The sequence below is a fragment of the Pelobates fuscus genome, chromosome 3 (assembly GCF_036172605.1).
Source record: "Pelobates fuscus isolate aPelFus1 chromosome 3, aPelFus1.pri, whole genome shotgun sequence".
Classification (NCBI taxonomy): domain Eukaryota; kingdom Metazoa; phylum Chordata; class Amphibia; order Anura; family Pelobatidae; genus Pelobates; species Pelobates fuscus.
Window position 1 is genome coordinate 5,859,001 of NC_086319.1, and position 18,863 is coordinate 5,877,863.

General features: G+C 46.6%; 1 protein-coding gene across 1 annotated transcript in view; it reads left to right on the forward strand.

Annotated features, from left to right (window-relative positions):
- Positions 1–15,430: 15,430 nt before the first annotated feature.
- Positions 15,431–18,863, forward strand: part of LOC134602110 (solute carrier organic anion transporter family member 1A2-like) — a 96,764-nt gene continuing 93,331 nt past the window's right edge. The window contains exon 1 of the mRNA XM_063446635.1: positions 15,431–15,999. The gene's annotated coding sequence lies outside the window, so the exon portion shown is untranslated. The remainder of the gene's footprint in view (positions 16,000–18,863) is intronic.

Below are 18,863 nucleotides of genomic sequence, written 5' to 3' on the forward strand. Positions count from 1 at the left end.
CCTGACTAAAAAGAACCTACCTAGGCAGGTCCTGTGGTCTCCAGCTTGTGAAGCCGCGTTTCAGGCCCTGAAGCAGGCTCTTGTGAATGCCCCTGTCCTGGCTGCCCCAGTCCCTAACAAACGTTTTCTTGTCCACACAGATGCTTCCATGTATGGACTGGGGGCTGTGCTGAGCCAGGTCGGGGAGGATGGAGGAGAGCACCCTGTCGCATATCTCAGCAGAAAGTTACTACCCCGAGAAGTGAGTTATGCGGCAGTGGAGAAAGAGTGTTTAGCCCTGGTCTGGGCACTGAAGAAACTGAGCCCTTATTTATACGGACAAGAATTTTCTCTCATAACAGACCACAACCCCCTTGTCTGGCTTAACCGGGTCTCGGGAGACAATGGCAGGCTGCTGAGGTGGAGTTTGGCATTGCAGCCTTATAATTTCACCATCAGCTACCGACCCGGTAAGCAGAATGGGAATGTGGATGGGTTATCCCGGCAAACAGACATCCCTATTTCTTCTAAGTCCGGTCATCCCCAAGTTGACCCGCCAAAGGGTCAAGCCGGGTCTGCCGGAGTGTTCCACAAGGAGGGAGCCGTGTGACAGACCCATCCGTCTGGACTAAACATACTGGGTTCGTCTGCTTTGCCCAGTGCTTATGGTCCCTGGGAGATAATGTAAAGGATTGGTACTGTGGCGAAACCAACCTCGCCACTGGGCCCTGGAGAAGCCTGTTTGCTAGCCTCCTACCTGCTGACTATGGCCCATGGGTTATTTGGGGCATATTGTACTGTATATTGCTGCTACTGGCCCTTTTAACTGCATCTATGGACACATTGGGACTTTTGGGACTACTGTCCCTTTAAGACTGTGAAGCATATTCTAGTGTACTGCCTGTAATATTATATATGTATTTATATATGTGTTAAGTTTATCCTGGGTGATTTGTATGCAGCATTCATCTGATTGTTCGGTAGAATCACTCCATTCAGTATATTGAGTGAAACTACCGAACAACCAGACCACCCAGGAATGAGTGTGCCTCCAATTACACATTGTTGCAAACGGGTAATTGGCAATCAGTGCAGTGTGGTCTGTGTCCTCTGGGTGGCCGCCATTCGGGAGCCGAACACGTGGCGGCGGCCATCTTAAACTACCGAACAGCGGTGTTTTGCCGTCGAGTGTCTGGAACTGAAATCGGACACTCGACTAGGCAAACACCGCTGAGACCTCCAGACTTCCAGGATTTCGTGGGGAAACTACCGAACGGCCCGCTGTTCGGTAGAAAAAAACTCACGAACTAGGGGATTCATGCGAATCCCCCTTAGTCTCTATAACACCAATAATTCGTCTGTTTCATTCCCTTTTCTGTGACCGACCGCAGGGCCAAAATGCATGGAACTGTTTTCGGATACTTTACCCATGCGGTCGGTCAAATCTTTGGAACCCCATATCTCCCGAACTGTTCATCCGAATGACTTGAATTTTGCATATGTTTCCCCCCTGAATAAGGGCTATCCAGCGATGCTGGATTTAAAGGTGTACCCCCGGTTTTTGGGGTACATCCAGAACTTGGCTGAAAAAGTGTACCGGATAATTGGGTTTAATGTTATCTGAGGGGAGGGGATGTGTGGGCTGAACCATGTATGTGATTGGTGATTTTATGCCTCCCCCTGGGTGTGGCCTGTATGTGTATTATTGTAATAAAAGCCAGGCTGGATGAGCCAGTCCACAGTTCATGTTTTACCCTCATAATGGAGCTTGGTCTCGTTATTGGGGGAACCGGTATTACCAGCGACTAAAGACTGCTTATGGGGATTATATGCCGCTTAGGTCCTATTGCTGTTCGGCTGTAAGTGGCGATTCGTACGATTGGAGCTCGGAAGACGGTACCGTAACACTCACAGAATCAGTGAGAGCCTGGAGGCAGTCCCTCAACTCCAGGATGTAGGGTACAATAGGGACCCCTCCTTCTTCTGTGTAACCCTCCCAGTGCTCCCATGTCTAGGGGTCCCGTACTTTTCTCCCGTATAGGAGTTCGAAGGGGGAGAACCCTGTGGTTCGTGGTAGGTGAACAGGAGGTGGGGAAAGAACTTTTCCCAGTGCCAACAGGAGGCTGTAAACATTTTGAGCATCTGCTTCAGCGTGCATTTGAAACATTCACAGAGTCCATTCATTTGGGGGTTGTACAGGGAACTAAACAGGGGCTTAACTCCGCAAATTTTGCCGCAACAAAATCACCCTATGGAAACCTACTCGGGTGAAGATTTTAACTAATAATTCAGTCACTGTTTCGGCATCTATGTTTGGGAGCGCTACTGCTTTGGGGTACCGGGTAGCGTAGTAAGGATGTACTTTTTGCCTGCGGTGCTGGGTTTACTGAGGGGGCCTATTAAGTCCACCGATACTCGGTGGAAGGATTCCTCAATTATGGGCAAGGGGTGTAACTTGGCCTTTGGATGGTCACCCCTTTTTCCTATCCTTTGGCAGACATCACAGATTTTGTGTGATTCACGTCCAAAAGAATGTCTGGGTCAACCAGTCTTTTCTCTTGTGGATGCCCAGATGTCCTGCTAGGGGAATATCATGGCTAAGCTTGAGAAGCTCAGCCCGGTACTTGCGGGGAACTACTAGCTGTCTCTTAGCTACTTGCGCTGCTCCACTCCCTGTTCCCCCTGTAACGCAGTATAATAACTTGTTCTATATCTCCTTGGGGGAAGTCTGCCTGTCTTCTATACCCCTCTAACGTGGGGTCTTCCCTCTGTTCTCTCTCAAAACTTTGGGGGGTACCCCAGTAGGGGGTGGGATTCTCCGCTAGGGTCAGGACATACAGTCCTACCTGATGGTCTTCGTGCTTGCAGTCTCGTGGTCATGAGTAGCGTTTCCTCAGTGCGTGGAGAGGTGAACTGAAAAGTCAGGCAGCCCAAGTTGTTGTAGAGATACTAATTTTATATTAGATAGTGAGTTAGATTCAGTGAGAGATGGGGATAGTATCTCAAAGGGGAATGAGTATGAAATTAGCTGAATCCTGTTCAAAATTAATGCTTGCTCATAGTTTGTACGATACGTGGAGAATGATCCATGCAGGCGAAAAGGATTTTAGCTATCACTTGGTACAGTACAATATGTACAGGGCCGGTGCAAGGAGTTTGCCGTCCCCCCTCCCCCCATGTGACATAACAATGCTCCCCATAAGATCTGCCATGTTAACTAACGCCAGTGCTGCAGTGCCGCCGTGTTTACATTAAAAGGCCTGCAGGGACAGGCTATAGACACCAGAACCACTACATTAAGCTGCAGTGTTTCTGGGGACTATAGTGTTTATTTAATGTGAGGTAAATTAGAGATTAGTGCCACGAATAATATACTAGATTGCCTACTTACAACCAGATGAGGATGATGATGGGATCTAGCTGCAGTCTGGCTCCACTGGTCTGGTGTAGAAAAGGATCTCTGGAGGCTGTTTGTAACTGTGGTCACAAAAATCAATGTTCTGGGAGAACGGGAAGCAGCTCCATTTTTTGGGGACCCTTTACACAGCTCAGGGTCCACCTTCATGTTCCACCAATGAGTTTGTTCACAGGGGGTGGAGTGTGTAGGGGATGTCCTGATATGTGTGTAAGGAATGCATTGTGTGAATCTGTGTTTGCATGTGTAAGGGCTGCAAGGTGTGTTTCTGTGTATGTATGGGATGCAGTGTGTGCGTCTGTAAGGGGTGCATTGAGTGTGTGTAAGGAATGCATTGTGTGTTTCTGTGTGTGTAAGGGTTGCATGATTGTGTGTGTGTAAGGGTTGCATGATTGTGTGTGTGTGTGTGATGTCAACCTCTTTATCCCCATCCCTCCCTTGTCACTCTCTTTCTCCCCCCTCCCTCCCTTGTCACTCTCTTTCTCCCCCTCCCTCCCTTGTCACTCTATTTCCCCCTTCCCTCCCTTGTCACTCTCTTTCCCCCCTCCCTCCCTTGTCACTCTCTTTCCCCCCCTTGTCACTCTCTTTCCCCCCCCCTTGTCACTCTCTGTCTCCCCCTCCCTCCCTTGTCACTCTTTTTCTCTCCCCTCCATCCCTCCCTCCCCACTCTCTTTCTCTCCCCTCCCTCCCCACTCTCTTTCCCCCCTCCCCTTCTCCCCCTCCCTCTCCCCACTCTCTTTCTCCCCCTCCCCACTCTCTTTCTCCCCCTCCCCACTCTCTTTCTCCCCCTCCCCACTCTCTTTCTCCCCTCTCTCCTCCCCACTCTCTTTCTCCCCCCTCCCCTTCTCCCCCTCCCTCCCTTGTCACTCTCTTTCTCCCCCCTCCCTCCCTTGTCACTCTTTTTCTCTCCCCTCCCTCCCTCCCCACTCTCTTTCTCCCCCTCCCCTTCTCCCCCTCCCCCTCCCCACTATCTTTCTCCCCCTCCCCACTCTCTTTCTCCCCCTCCCCACTCTCTTTTCCCCCCCTCCCTCCCTCCCTCCCCACTCCCCACTCTCTTTCTCCCCCTCCCCACCCTCTTTCTCCCCCTCCCCTTCTCCCCTCCCTCCCTTGTCACTCTCTTTCTCCCCCCTCCCTCCCTTGTCACTCTTTTTCTCTCCCCTCCCTCCCTCCCCACTCTCTTTCTCCCCCTCCCCTTCTCCCCCTCCCTCTCCCCACTCTCTTTCTCCCCCTCCCCCTCCCACTCTCTTTCTCCCCCTCCCCACTCTCTTCCTCCCCCCTCCCTCCTTTGTCACTCTCTTTCCCCCCTCCCTCCCTTGTCACTCTCTTTCCCCCTCCCTCCCTTGTCACTCTCTTCCCCCCATCCTTCCCTTGTCACTCTCTTTACCCCATCCCTCCCTTGTCACTCTCTTTCCCCCCTTTGTCACTCTCTTTCTCCCCCTCCCTCCTTTGTCACTCTTTTTCTCTCCCCTCTCTCCCCTCCCTCCCCACTCTTTTTCTCTCCCCTCCTTCCCTCCCCACTCTCTTTCCCCCCTTCCTCCCTTGTCACTCTCTTTCTCCCCCCTCCCTCCCTTGTCACTCTCTTTCTCCCCCTCCCTTGTCACTCTCGTTCTCCCCCTCCCTCCCTTGTCACTCGCTTTCCCCCCTCCCTCCCTTGTCACTCTCTTTCCCCCCTCCCTTGTCACTCTCTTCCCCCTCCCTCCCTTGTCACTCTCTTCCCCCACTCCCTCCCTTGTCACTCTCTTTCCCCCTCCCTCCCTTGTCACTCTCTTCCCCCTCCCTCCCTTGTCACTCTCTTCCCCCACTCCCTCCCTTGTCACTCTCTTTCCCCCCTCCCTCCCTTGTCACTCTCTTTCCCCCCTCCCTCCCTTGTCACTCTCTTTCCCCCCTTGTCACTCTCTTTCCCCTCCTTGTCACTCTCTTTCTCTCCCCTCCCTCCAGCCCCACTCTCTTTCTCCCCCCTCCCCTTCTCCCTCTCCCCACTCTCTTTCTCCCCTCCCCCCTCTCTTTCTCCCCCTCCCCACTCTCTTTCTCCCCCCCTCCCTCCCTCCCCACTCTCTTTCTCCCCCTCCTTCCCTCCCTCCCCACTCTCTTTCTCCCCCCTCCCCACTCTCTTTCTCCCCCTCCCCTTCTCCCCCTCCCTCCCTTGTCACTCTCTTTCTCCCCCCTCCTTCCCTTGTCACTCTTTCTCCCCCTCCCCCTCCCCACTCTCTTTCTCCCCCCTCCCTCCCTTGTCACTCTCTTTCTCCCCATCCCCACTCTCTTTCTCCCCCTCCCTCCCTTGTCACTCTCTTTCCCCCTCCCTCCCGTGTCACTCTCTTTCCCCCCCTCCCCACTCTCTTTCCCTCCCCTCCCTCCCTTGTCACTCTCTTTCTCCCCCTCCCCACTCTCTTTCTCCCCTCCCTCCTCCCCACTCTCTTTCTCCCCCCTCCCCTTCTCCCCCTCCCTCCCTTGTCACTCTCTTTCTCCCCCTCCCCACTCTCTTTCTCCCCCCTCCCTCCCTTGTCACTCTCTTTCTCCCCATCCCCACTCTCTTTCTCCCCCTCCCTCCCTTGTCACTCTCTTTCCCCCTCCCTCCCGTGTCACTCTCTTTCCCCCCCTTGTCACTCTCTTTCCCCCCCTTGTCACTCTCTTTCTCCCCTTTTCACTCTCTTCCCCCTTGTCACTCTCTTTCTCCCCCCTCACTCTCTTTCTCCCCCTCCCCCTCCCCACTCTCTTTCTCCTCCCTCCCTCCCCACTCTCTTTCTCCCCCTCCCCACTCTCTTTCTCCCCCTCCCCACTCTCTTTCTCCCCCTCCCCACTCTCTTTCTCCCCCCACTCTCTTTCTCCCACCTCCCTCCCTCCCCACTCCCTCCCTCCTCCCCACTCTCTTTCTCCCGCCTCCCTCCCCCCCACTCTCTTTCTCCCCCCACCTCTATTGTAGTGTGGCCGAGCTCTGTATGGTCCGCGGGTGTAGGGAGCTTTTGTTTCCTGTACCCGACCAGACTAACAGGAAGTGCACACACAGTGCACAGTACACAGTACACAGCGTCTTGTGTCTGGTGCGGTCGCATTATGTAGCGTGATGAGACCGCGTCAGAGAGGGGGTGTGGCTAAACTCCGTCAACCCGGAAGAGACAGGAATTACTGGTAACGGGCATGACAGTACCCCCCTGTAAGGAGCACCCACCGGGTGCTATCCACGTGGTTTGGATGGATAACGTTTGTGGAATGCTGTAAGTAACTTATCAGCATGGATCACAGAGGAGTTTACCCATGTATCCTCATCAACTCCGTAACCCTTCCATCTAATGAGGTACTGTAAAGAGCCACGATGGATCCGTGAATCCAGAATAGTTTTTACCTCGTATTCTTCATTACCATGTACCAATATAGGATCAGGAGAAGTGACTACATCTCTTTGGAAAGGGTCAGGATGATGGGGCTTGAGTAAGGAGACATGAAAGACGGGGTGAAGTTTCCAAGTAGGTGGAAGCTTCAATTTCACAACGTTAGGGTTTATGATAGACAATATTTGAAAAGGACCAAGGAAAAGGGAACTCAGTTTCTTTGAAGGACGGTTGGTGGAGATGTTTTTTGAGGAGAGCCAGACAAGATTGCCAATTTTATAAGCGGGAGGAGGTTGTCTCTTAGCATCAAAAAACTTCTTTTGTTTGGAGGATGCTATCTCAAGATTTTCATGTAATTGTCGAAATAAGGAGGACATATGAGAGATTTGATCCGAAACGGTGGGGTTAGATGAAGGAATCATTTGAGCAGGAAATGAGGAAGGATGAAACCCATAATTGGAGTCATTTTGCTGCTTGTATGAACTGAGTTGTTATATGCGAATTCAGCCATGGGCAATCATATCATCCAATCATCCTGTAGGTGGGAACAATAGCAACGTAAATATTGTTCTAAGCATTGGTTAACTCTTTCAGTTTGCCCATTGGTTTGGGGATGATAAGCGGAAGATAGTTTACGTTGAATACGAAGAGAAGTACACAATGCGTTCCAGAAATTGGAGGTAAACTGGGTTCCACGGTCCGATATGATTTTGTCTGGAAGTCCATGAAGTTTCACGATATTATCGAGAAATGTTTTTGAGAGTTCGGATGATGAGGGTAATTTCTTCAAAGGAATGAAATGGGACATTTTTGTGAATCGGTCCACTACTACTAAAATGGTAGAATGGTGTTGAGAAGGGGGAAGTTCCACCAAGAAGTCCATGGAAATGGATTGCCAAGGTCTTTCCGGAATCGGTAGATTCAACAATTGACCAAAGGATTGATGATGGTCAGCTTTGGATCTTTGGCAGGTTGAACAAGTTTAACATAGGATTTTATGGTGATGTCCTGGCGAGGCCACCAATAATATCTTTTGGATAATTCTAGGGTATTTTTTATACCAGGATGACCAGCCAGAGGAGAATCATGAATGAATTTGAGTACTTTATTTCTGAATGGGGGAGGAATGTAAATCCTATCATTGAAATAATAGAGACTGTAACGGATCGCCTGGCACCCCGACTGGGTACCTCCGTTGATGGATGCTCCTAGCGCTTCTTGAGGATTCCAAGCACTCTAGCCGACACCACAACCACCGCAGGACGAACCTCTCTTCCTTCCAGAGCGAAGCAGGAACGAGCTCTTAAAAGAGCTTAGGAGTGATTATAGCAAGGGAATATGCAGAGCATAGCAATCCCTTGTAGCAGATTCCCCCAATAAGAGACAGGACTCCAAATTGAGGGTGAAGTAGAACTAACTCAAACTTTATTTTACTTGGGACTAGCCCATTTGGTCTTAACATTAACATTGCTGTGAAAACTCAATAAAATTACAAACAGTCAAATCATAGCAGGCAACATTCAGTGACTTATTATAACATAATTACTTATTTATAAATTGGTGGGGAAGACCATAATTAACACAAATGTCTCTCCTGCATGCAGAATTAGCGATATGCAAATCTACCCGAATATGCAAATTACCAGTCTTGCTATTCAGGTAGTGCATATTACTGTTGCTACCAACAGAGGGCACTACACAAGCTCCATAGCCAAATCCACCTAGATGGTAGCAATCCTCAGCAGTACAGGAGAGCAGGCAATACATCCCAGGGGCCATAGTCACATGGCAGGAGGCTGGCAATCAGTCTTCTCCAATGCCCAGTGGCAAGGCTAGTACCGCCACAGAGACCATCTTTCAGTGATAACTTAATTGATTTAGGAAGTTCAAGAGCATCTGGACTTAGGCCTTTGATGTCATCGATAAGGGATGTTACGACTCCGATGACTGCATGTGGGGGTTCCAATTCAAGGTCTTGGAGAATTCTGGAAAGGGCATCCGCCTTTTTATTCCTAGCACCCGGTTCTAAAAACAATTTAAAAATTAGACCGGGAGAAGAAGAGGTTCCATCTTACTTGCCTCGCAGAGAGAGTTTTGTTGGAGTGAAGATATTCAAGGTTTTTATGGTCAGTATAAACTATTATAGGAGTTTGTGTTCCTTCAAGAAGATGTCGCCAGGTTTCTAAGGCTGATTTTATACTTAATAATATAGGGTATAGGGTAATTCTTTTCGGTAGGAGACATGGAACGTGAAAAAAAGGCGACGGGATGAAGAGGATCTTGAGGAGTTTTGTGTTGGGAGAGGACAGCTCCGATGGCTGTTTCTGAAGCCTCTGTTTCCAGGACATAAAGACATGTGGGATCTGGGAGTTGAAGGATAGGAGCAGTTGTAAATCTTCTTTTTAATTCATCGAAAGCCTTTTGAGCCTTTTCATTCCAGTTGAAAGCATGTTTTTTGCTGTTAAGTGAATTAAGTGGATGAGCTACGTCAGAGTAATTTTTAATACATTTTCTGTAGAAGTTAGCAAACCCCACGAAATGTAATTCTTTCACATTAGAAGGAATGGGCCAGTTGAGAATACAATTGATTTTAGAGCTATCCATTCCAATCGAATGAGGAGTAATAACGTAACCTAAGAAGGTTATTTCATTGACGTTAAAGAGACATTTTTCTGGTTTAGCATATAATTTATGAGTTCTAAGTCGGGATAACACCCATCTCACGTGTTTTTTGTGTTCCTCAGGAGTATTAGAATATATAAGAATGTCATCTAAGTAAATGATAACACAGACGTCTAGAAGATCCCTGAAGATGTCATTTATAAAATGTTGAAAGGTTGCAGGGGCGTTGCAGAGGCCGAAAGGCATCACAAGATACTCGTAGAGGCCATATCTCGTTCGGAAGGCAGTTTTCCATTCATCGTTAGCCTTGATTCTAACGAGGTTATATGCCCCACGGAGGTCAAGCTTAGTGTAGATGGTAGCTGTTTTTAACCTTTCGATCAACTCATTTATCAGGGGAAGAGGATAGCGATTTTAACTGTTATTTTGTTTAAGGCTCTGTAATCTATAATGGGACAAATGGTCTGGTCTTTATTCCTCACGAAAAACATACTGGAGGCAGCAGGTGAGCTAGAGGGTCTAATGAACCCCTTACGGAGGTTTTCATCCAAGTACTCCTTGAGGAATTTTAATTCAGATTCAGAGAGAGGGTAGATGTGCCCAAAAGGTATGGGGGCACAAGGTATGAGGTCTGTGACGGAACCAATCTCGCCACATTGTTTTGGAGGAGCCTGGTTGCCCGCCTCCTGCCCTGCGACTACGGCCCCTGGACATATTGCTCTATAAAAACTATATTTGGGCATGTAATAATTTATATTACTGCTACTGGGCCTTTAAGGGCCATCCGTGAACTTATTGGGACTTTTGTGATACTGTACCTTTAAGACTGTGGAACATAGTACTTTAACCCTGCCTTTAATATCCTGTATGTATTTATGTGTTGAGTTAACCTGGGATATAGATATGCAGTATTCATCTGATTGTTCGGTAGAATCACTCCATTCAGTATATTGAGTGAAACTACCGAACAACCAGACCACCCAGGAATAAGTGTGCCTCCAATTACTGTTTGCAACAATGTTGCAAACAGGTAATTGGCAATCTATGCAATGTATTCTGTGTCCTCTGGGTGGCCGCCATTCGGGAGCCGAACACGTGGCGGCGGCCATCTTAAACTACCGAACAGCGGTGTTTTGCCGTCGAGTGTCTGGAACTGAAATCGGACACTCGACTAGGCAAGCACGGCTGAGACCTCCAGACTTCCAGGATTTCGTGGGGAAACTACCGAACGGCCCGCCGTTCGGTAGAAAGAAACTCACGAACTAGGGGATTCATGCGAATTCCCCTTCGTCTCTATAACACCAGTAATTCGTCTGTTTCATTCCCTTTTCTGTGACCGACCGCAGGGCCAAAATGCATGGAGCTGTTTTCGGATACTTTACCCATGCGGTCGGTCAAATCTTTGGAACCCCATATCTCCCGAACTGTTCATCCGAATGACTTGAATTTTGGATATGTTTCCCCCCTGAATAAGGGCTATCCAGCGATGCTGGATTTAAAGGTGTACCCCCTGTTTTTGGGGTACATCCAGAACTTGGCTGGAAAAGTGTACCGGATAATTGGGTTTAATGTTATCTGAGGGGAGGGGATGTGTGGGCTGAACCATGTATGTGATTGGTTATTTTATGCCTCCCCCTGGGTGGGGCCTGTATGTGTACTCATGTAATAAAAACCAGGCTGGGTGCCCCAGCACCTCAGACCACTGCTTGACCTTCAACACGGAGCCTTGTCTCGTTCTTGGGGGGATTCACTGTATGCTGTTGGAGATTGATTGCTAGGAGTGTAAGCTGATGTCTGCTTTTCCTATTCATCTGCTAGCAGCTATTCGTGAGGTTCCAGCTGAGAGTGCTATCTTATTCCCTGGTATACAGTTCGGGAGTTTGATGTATTCGCCTATATCCAATTTTTGAGTTTTGATGTTCTGCAGTAGCTGTGCATTTCTGTAAAAAGGGGATTATCGCCTAAACGGATTTTTCCCCTTTTATGCTGAAACGGTCCGTAACAAGGTCAATAGGACAGTCGTAGGGACGATGAGGTGGGAGTGTTTCAGCTTCCTTTTTACTGAATACATCAGAGAACTCAGAATAGCAGGAGGGTACAGTTGGTTCTTCGATAGTTTGAAGAAGTGGAATATGTTGTAAGCATGTTTCTTTACAGTACTCGGAGTTAAAGGTGAGAGAGAAGGGAGACCAAGTAATTTGTGGGTTGTGGTCCCTTAACCCCTTAATGACACATGACATGTGTCACAAGTCATGATTCCCTTTTATTCCAGAAGTTTGGTCCTTAAGGGGTTAACCAGTTGATTCCTAGGATGATCGGATAAAGAGGAGAAGAGATAACATCGAATATGAGATATTCAATATGAGTGTTAAGGGTGGTTGTTCGTACAGGAATGGTTTCTTTTGTTATAGGGCCCGAGGCTATGAGGCAGCCGTCAATCACTCTGACAGAAACAGAAGTGCTTTTGCGAACACAAGGAATTTTATTTTTTGTTACAAAGGATGAATCGATGAACACCCCGTTAGCCCCAGAATCAATGATGGCTTCAGTCGTAATTCTTTCTTTGTCCCACTGTAATATGAGAGAAATAGAGAAAAATTGAGTGGTTGGTTTAGAGGGAAGTGCACTTAGTATAGAAGTGGTATGAGCATGCTTACCACCCCTTGGCCGTTTCAATAAAGGGCAATCCGGGATCAAGTGATCTTGTGAGGCACAGTACATACAGAGGTTTAGTAAACATCTTCTAGTTTTTTCTTCTAGTGTGAGAGGACTTCTTATAGTGCCTATTTCCATAGGTTCATTAGGTGATGATGGTTTTTCAGCTGTTTTTGGAGGAGCAACTGGTTTTCTCCATGATGAACCTGAGAGAGCCTTTTCGGCCTTTCTTTCTCTAAGCCGTCTGTCAATGCTGATTGATAGTTGAATAAGCGCGTTTAATGTAGTAGGAAGTTCAGTTCTAGAAAGTTCATCCTTTACTCCGTCGGATAACCCAATTCGAAACTGGTTGCGCAGGGTTATATCGTTCCATTGAGTTTCTATTGCCCATCTTTTAAACTCAGCTATGTAATCTTCGACAGGTCTATGTTTTTGCTGAAGGGTTCTGATGGTTAAATCAGCTGTAGACTGTTTGTTAGGATCTTCGTAAAGGAGAGACATAGCTTCAAAAAATTCATCCAATGAGTCTAAGATGGGATCGTCGTTTTCCAAGAAGGAGTGGGCCCAGGCCATAGGTTCACCTCTTAGGAAGGAGATAACTGAACAAACCTTAGATCTTTCAGTGGGATAAGATCGCGGTTTTAGAGCAATCAATAATTTGCAGGAATTAAGAAACTCCCTGTATTTGGATCGATCTCCAGAAAACTTTTCGGGATTACAGACAGCAGGGTCGGTAGCTGATTGCATAACGGTATGAGGAGTGTGGGTTTGTAAGTCTCTGACATAAGTGAGAATCCGTTCATTTGTAACCTGGAGATCTTGCATGCCTTGGGCAAGTGTATGGACTCTTTGATTCAGCATAGTAAATTTTGAATCGAAATCCGCTGGATCCATTATAAAGGCTGGATTAATCTGTCACGTTTACATAGATTGAGATGGAGCTCAACTGCAGATTTCCTTGGATTTAGATGTAGAATTAGATTTATAGAGAGTAATATAGGAACTGGCAATTCAATATAAGAAATACGGTTACTGTATCTTTAATTATTTTGGTTGAAGGAGAAAATAGGTACTGTATCTTTAAATACTTCAATATTGGTAAGCGGCTTCCTTATTGCAATCAAGTATATTTGCTTTTGCAAGAACTAAGATAATTGAATGAAGCTATAATGAAGATTTAAACAACAGTGAATTGAATGAGGATTTAAGCTAGCAGGATACGTTATCAGCTGGAGCCTGAAAGATTAGGGGCAGGTTACAGCAGAATTGATTGGAGGACTTGAGAGCCGACCTAAGGATGAGTGCTCAGGAGTCTTTGAGAGAAAAAGTTCGTATAGCAGAGGGAACAAATAACTTAGCTTCCTGAGGTTGAAGTTTGGTTCCAGAGTTCCCTTCCAGGGAGGTTCTTTGGGAGACAGGACGAGAGGAGTCAGATACAAGCCGTGGTCGAGGAGAGGAGAAGGCGGTTAGACGAGTTTCAGTCCGATTCGGTACACAGGTAAGTTGTAGAGAGAGAAGTTCCGCGGTACGCCGTTCATTAATCCAGCGTCTTGTGTCTGGCGCGGTCGCATTATGTAGAGTGATGAGACCGCGTCAGAGAGGGGGTGTGGCTAAACTCCGTCAACCCGGAAGAGACAGGAATTACTGGTAACGGGCATGACACATATCGTACGTTCATTTGTACTCTCCCGGAATCCAGCAAGATTGTGGGAAATATAGCTCTTTGTCGTTCGCATAACCAAACATCAGTCAAGACTTGATAAAGGGTACAACAGGAATGTTTTATAATGGCAAGATTGCCCACTTTTATACACAGACCCCCAGCAGGGGCTCTCCAGCAGAAACATGGGCTTCGAAAAACAACAGGGTATCAGGGCAGTTTGTCACAGTCAGTTTCGGGCAGCTATTTATCAGCAAGGTTAGAAATGTGCCCTAAGCCTTTCATGATTTCTAGGTTGATAGAATGACTACCACTAAGGTACCACTAATATATTAATAATAAGAATAAAGAATAAGCTGACTTTGCCCTCAGTATAAGTGCAACACTTGGAAGGCTGTTATATTGAAGTCCCTGAGCTGTTTGTAGAAGGTAGAATAAAGACCGCCACCAGTTTTTGCTGAAGTAAGTGCAAATACTCTGTGCTCCAGAACTGCCGGTACTGGTTTCAGTGTCCACATTTCATAGATGGCGGCAAAGGAAGGTGTCTCCATCGTTAAAATAAAACCATTCGGGGTTGCTTAGCAATATTAATGTCTCTGCCTGAAATATGGGGTCAGAAAAAAAAAGAGGAATACCGCACTCTCATTGGGATCCTGATGCTGCCGCACCTGGCGTTGGCTGCCCCTACTGCAATAGTTTGAAGAAACCTGTGGTCCAGGCACTCAGGATTTAATTAAACAGCAGATTTATTAGAAAAAAGTGCAATGTTTCAATCTCAAAGAGATCTTTCTCAAGCTAACACCAAAGTGTGACAATACAGATTATATAGGGTATACGATTTATATGATAAATTAAAATATGGGGTCGTCATTGTACCGTTCACTAGGGAACCCTAACACGCAGACAGGACAGAGTAGAGAGAATGGCAATACTGATCCTTAGAATGGTCGGGTTATGCAAAAAGGGATAGTCAAAACACGAGCCGAGGTCAAGGTAAACAGAGAGACGGAATAACAAGAGACAAAGCTAAATATCAGTAACCAGGAAATCCAAATAACAAGTGCAACGCTCAATGGTAAACCAAAGACCACAACAGGGCACTGAGGCAAGGGAGGGGTTAGCTTATATACACACAGGGTGTGTCTGATTGGCTAATCTCCAATTAGTGTTAACCACAACACGTGGGAGGAGTTTCATCACTGTGTGCCGGGTCACATGACCGGGTGCAGCACACATATAAGGAGCGTGCAGCGTCAGACACACTGCCAGTCTGGAGGCACGGACCAGATGACGCCGCTCGCTGTGATGAGGTAAGCAAGGTGACCGCAAGCAGCGCGGGGGCAGGGGACCTGACAGTCATGACAGAATGGTGCTTGCAAAGCTCTAGGTTTAAACTCTCTCTTTGCTCAGAAAGCACAGCAAAGCTTTCTGGGAGTTTTAGTTCAGATAACAGTTTCCATAATTACAAAGCTGACTCCTCCCCTGAGGAGACCTTAGGCTGTGCACAGAGAGCTTTGAAATGTGCTAGTTGGTGTGGCATTAAACATGTCCAACAGGTCAGACTCCACCATCTGGAAGAAGGGATTCGTACTGGCTTAGCTTCCTTTTGAAGTGGGCAAAGCCTCAGGATGATGATGTAATATATGCACAGAAATAGGGTAACTGACTATATTTAATAACTTCATATTAGTTGTTTCACCATATTTGTAATTCTATATCTTATCTGTCAGCTCCAGCCCTTTAAACATGTCTACCTGACACATAATTTGGTGGCTAATACTTTGCCTGTTATTCCTTCTTACTTGTAATGTGTAACTTGTACTTGTATGACTCCTAGGTACACCTTGTAATTTCCACGTGTTGCTCTGATTACTGATTGTCAGACCACGTGCAGAACTAACACATAGAGGTGTATTTATCTAATAGAAAGTCGTCATGAATTGAACTGAATTGTAACAATTAAGTCAAAATAGCTTCGCCAGAACAATTCAAAATTCATCGGTTGGTTGTTTTAGCCTAAGTTTAGCAGTTCCGTTTGCAGTTTATGTTTATTAAATAATCTCAGATACTGCTAATTTCCAATTAGCCTTATAGGAATCACATCTGCTTCCGATTTTGTATTTTTGAAAATACAAAATCATGAAATGAAAATACAAATTAAAATCCTGTCCACAGATGTATTAGGTAAGTACCTGCTCAGGTAGAACTAGGTATTGATACATCGACAATACATGACTCAGCTCGTTACCGTTCATGGTTGATTATCAAGAGTGAGGTCGAAGTCTAATGTTCGTAGTTTTTCATTGACCAGTCAGTTGTGCTGTGTTCTGGACGAGGTGTGTGTAAGTAACCGTTCTTTAAACAAGTTTTGGGTAAATAACGTTTTCTGTTATTGTTTTCAGAGCAGGTTAAGCTCTAAGCTGATAATACGTGGTGAAATCAGCCAGGAAATGTTACTGTCTTAAATAAAATCCATTTTAAATTACAACGAGCTTTGAACACGTAGAACGTTTATTTGAAATGGTTCCATGTATTGTACTCAATTGTAGAAAGCTCTCAAATTAGAGAGTAGAATATTTCTAGAACTTATTCACCATAAAGTTCATGCAATTGAAAAAATGTCCTATTATATGTACAGTACTTTTAAGAAATCCCAAGATTGTACAGTCCACACCACAAATATAGTGACCCTTTTGAATCCTCCAGAGCTCCGGGGATTACAATTCAAATAGTGATCTGGGGAGATGTAAACTGAAATGGTGTAATAACATTAGGTGAGAAGCCTTCACCAAATACACCCTATGTGGAGCTCTCACCTTATTGGAATGCACTTGTACTTTATCTGTGTTTGGTCCCAATTTATATCTGAGAGACACAATGTATTATAGTTTAACACTGTATATGTGTGGATTAGTAGTACTGTTATTACACCATTTCAGTTTCCATCTCCCCAGATCACTATTTGAATTGTAATCCCCGGAGCGCTGGAGGATTCAAAAGGGTCACTATATTTGTGGTGTGGACTGTACAATCTTGGGACTTCTTAAAAGTACTGTACATATAATAGGACATTTTTTCAATTGCATGAACTTTATGGGGAATAAATTCTAGAAATATTCTACTCTCTAATTTGAGAGCTTTCTACAATTGTGTGCGCTAACTTACTGTTCCAAATATCGAGTATTTTGTGTTTTACACATAGGGGAAAATGAGAGGATAGCAGCACAGGTGATATAAGATTATAGATTAGAGATGTCACAAACGGTTCGCTGGCGAATAGTTCCTGGCGAACATAGCTTGTTCGCGTTCGCCACGGATGGCGAACATATGCGATGTTCGGTCCGCCCCCCTATTCGTCATCATTGAGTAAACTTTGACCCTGTACCTCACAGTCAGCAGACACATTCCAGCCAATCATCAGCAGACCCTCCCTCCTAGACCCTCCCACCTCCTGGACAGCATCCATTTTAGATTCATTCGGAAGCTGCATTCTTTTTTTTTTTTTTTAGACAGAAGTGTGTTATATTTGAGCATGCTAGGCTGAACGTGCGTATATCATGGCTAGTTGCACTGAGGGTATGAGTATATAGCAGTACATTGTTGTGAAAGATGGCTGTCATGTTTAGGGTGTAGCTTGCATGTTATCAACTGTGTATTTATATCAGCAGCTCCACCACTAGTTATAAATCAAGTGTGAGTCGCCCCATGAGATGAGACTAGTGAATAACATAATACATGAACGGTTAACGTAAAGGCATGTAAGGAACTACGACAATAAACTCTTTAGGAGGTGAAATATTGACATGTTTAAACGCTTGCTACTTTACGATTAGTTAATGTGCAGAGAGCAGTTCATGTGATCAAAGGCATGGTGTGGAGGATCGGCGATAGTGGGACATGCTTGGCAGGCTGCCGTTTACTGCTTGTGCTCATCCGATCCCTTCTGGGCGCCAGGTGCAGACCCTGGGAGTACCTGATACCTGGAACAACAAAGGCAAGTCTCTGGCTGAGTGCCGGGTTCGCGGCTTGAGGTGGTGGAAGCTTGTTTTGTCGGGTGGTCGGATCTGTCCCGGTGGTGCTTCACGTCTGGTGCGGGATTGTGGTGACTTAAGGTGGAGGCGAGTGCTTGACGTGAGGCAGGCTCTGCATTTCTGTTTGTGCCTCCGGTCCCGTCTTCAACGCCATTTGTGTTGGTGGATTTTAATGGGGACTGCTTCGCTTAGCTGTGGTGGAGCTTGTTGGGGCTGTGGTGGAGCTTGTTGGGGCTTCCTGCTTGTTATCTGCTTCCAAAATTGATTAAAGAGTCTGTCCAGCTTAGACTCAATATCCTGCCATGCTTTGCTGGTACAAGGAGGACATGCGGCTGCCGCCATATTGGGAGAGTCGCAAATGAGTATGTCAGCCTGGGCGGCTGTGCTCTGTGCGTCCATTAGCTCCAGACAGCCTCTCAGGACCGGGATAACCCCCACCGGTCCGAGGGGGGGTAACGGAGCTCCTGCCAGGAAGTAGCTGCTCCTGGGCATCCCAGGATCAGGAGATTGGCCGCCTCTCCCGCCCGGTGAGCACCAGGCCCCACTTGCCACGCGGAGGTAAGTAAGACTCTGTCGAGTTGCTGACCGCTATTAAGCATGTTGGGTCGGTCAGGTAGGAGCAACATTGCTGGGTCATCCCCTTCTGGGGTGAAATTCGCTTGTTGATAGCTGCTTAAAGTGAGATATTGAGGGAGCTCACACGAAGTGCGTCTTTCCTCCATGACAGCTAGCCCCCCCTCCCCCCCGGAAGCTGCATTCTTAGTGAGAGGATGGACAGTGTAGCTGCTGCTGATTTAATAGGGAAATCGATAGCTAGGCTAGTGTATTCAGTGTCCACTACAGTCCTGAAGGACTCATCTGATCTCTGCTGTAAGGGCAGCACCCCAAAACCATCAGTCTGCTTTTTTTTTTTTCCCTGTGTAATCTAATTGCAGTTGCCTGCCTGCCAGCGTGTGTATCAGGCTCACAGCATATACTGTGCCCACTTGCCCAGTGCCACCACTCATATCTGGTGTCACAATAGCTTGCATGTAAAAAAAACAAAACTTTTTTGACTGTAATATAATAGCAGTCAGTTTCCTTCACACGTGTGCGTTTCAGGGCCTGCCAGGGCACAGTGTCACACCAGTGCAACTCATATCTGATGTAACAGTAGTGTACATTAAAAAAAAAAT